General features: G+C 41.8%; 1 non-coding gene across 1 annotated transcript; it reads right to left on the bottom strand.

Annotated features, from left to right (window-relative positions):
- Nucleotides 1-386: 386 nt before the first annotated feature.
- Nucleotides 387-460, bottom strand: TRNAN-AUU (transfer RNA asparagine (anticodon AUU)). The gene has a single exon. It is a non-coding gene; the product is annotated as a tRNA-Asn (tRNA).
- Between the last annotated feature and the right edge of the window lie 1,596 nt (nucleotides 461-2,056).

The following is a 2,056-nucleotide window of genomic DNA, read 5'->3' as shown; positions in this document are numbered from 1 at the left end:
GTAGACATTGAAATGAGGATGCATCTTGCTGCCTTTCCAATGAAGCAAGTTTAATTTAGTAATAGGTGAAAAACCATCCTTACAAAGGTGTTAATCAGAGACTTGGCTTTGTGGACACTTTTCAGAGAACAAATTTGTTAGCATAAAAATAAAGCCAGAAAATGAAGAGCTGTTTAATCACTCGATTGGATTTTTCTGCCAGCATATTTTTTTTCTCTGCAACCCACTGCTAAATTGTGCTTCCTAGCTGTTTTTTATAAAATCACTGAATCAAATCTAACTCTGATTACATCAGAGAAGGCCATGTACCCTACACCATAAGAGGAGGTTTGAAATTTTGACTTGTCTACTTAAATATCACCAAAATCTGATCACAAGGTTAATTACGTCCCTGGGTGGGATTGAACCACCAACCTTTTGGTTAATAGCCAAACACACTAACCAATTGCGCCACAGAGACACTTTGCAAAAGTCCATACTGACAAAGGCTAATAAGCATTCATCTAAAACGTTTCCTAGAAAAACTTTAAAAAGTCAATAATCTGGAGAGTTTTTGTAAGATGTTTCTTCCATCAACCAACGAAGAAACACATTGGTACTTTCCCATGATGAGTGAGTGCTTCAGGATCTCTTGCACTTACATGTGCAGCAGAGTACTGCAATGGAAGCATGCTGGGCCCATAACCCAGAGGTAGGCAGATTGAAACTATCCTCTGCTATATGCATTTTTTTTGTTAATTAAAGTAATCCAAAACTGGGATTGATATTTTGTCTCTTTTATTTTTACTTAAAGTACAATAACTTTTACCATTTTAATTTGTTTTAATAGTATATTGACAGTATTATTTTCTTTCAAAAATCCACTTCATTTTCTTTACCCTATTATTAAAATGGTAATTGAAGAAGAGGAATTGTTGCTTTGACTGCAGCATTCCCGGGGTTAACTGGTGTTTCTTCAAGTCACAAGGTATGGAGCTGCTGTATAGTTACTCGCAAGTCAGTAGTTGTATGATGCTCACACCTGTTAAGCTGGATACACACAGGGGTATATTTACTAAGCTCCCGATTTTGACCGAGATGCCGTTTTTTCATCAAAGTGTCATCTCGGTCAATCTCGGTCATTTACTAAACACTAATCACGGCAGTGATGAGGGCATTCGTAATTTTTTGCTAGTTCAGGTAAAAAATTACGAATGAATACACCATCGGTCAAATTACGCCTGTTTAGATACGAATCTCGGTCATTTACTAAGCAAAAAAACACAAAACACTGCCGTGAAAAATTACAATTCGCAAAAAAGTCCTAAAAAAAAACAGACCTGCTTTTTTTATTCGTGATTTGAGATGCATGCAGGGATCCATGAGATCCGTGCATGTATATCAATGGGAAGGGGTGGGAAAGTGTTTTTTGTTGTTAAAAAAAATTGCGTGGGGTCCCCCCTCCTAAGCATAACCAGCCTCGGGCTCTTTGAGCCGATCCTGGTTGCAGAAATATGGGGAAAAAAATGACAGGGGTTCCCCCATATTTAAGCAACCAGCATCGGGCTCTGCGCCTGGTCCTGGTCCCAAAAATACGGGGGACAAAAAGAGTAGGGGTCCCCCGTATTTTTAAAACCAGCACCGGGCTCCACTAGCTGGACAGATAATGCCACAGCCGGGGGTCACTTTTATACAGCGCCCTGCGGCCGTGGCATCAAAAATCCAACTAGTCACCCCTGGCCGGGGTACCCTGGGGGAGTGGGAACCCCTTCAATCAAGGGGTCCCCCCCCCCCAGCCACCCAAGGGCCAGGGGTGAAGCCCGAGGCTGTCCCCCCCCATCCAATGGGCTGCGGATGGGAGGGCTGATAGCCTTTGTTGTAAAAGAAAAGATATTGTTTTTAGTAGCAGTACTACAAGTCCCAGCAAGCCTCCCCCGCATGCTGGTACTTGGAGAACCACAAGTACCAGCATGCGGCGGAAAAACGGGCCCGCTGGTACCTGTAGTACTACCACTAAAAAAATACCCAAAAAAACACAAGACACACACACCGTGAAAGTATAATTTTATTACATACA

This window comes from Pseudophryne corroboree, unplaced genomic scaffold (assembly GCF_028390025.1).
Source record: "Pseudophryne corroboree isolate aPseCor3 unplaced genomic scaffold, aPseCor3.hap2 scaffold_1363, whole genome shotgun sequence".
Lineage (NCBI taxonomy): Eukaryota > Metazoa > Chordata > Amphibia > Anura > Myobatrachidae > Pseudophryne > Pseudophryne corroboree.
This window is presented reverse-complemented; position numbering and strand designations above follow the sequence as displayed.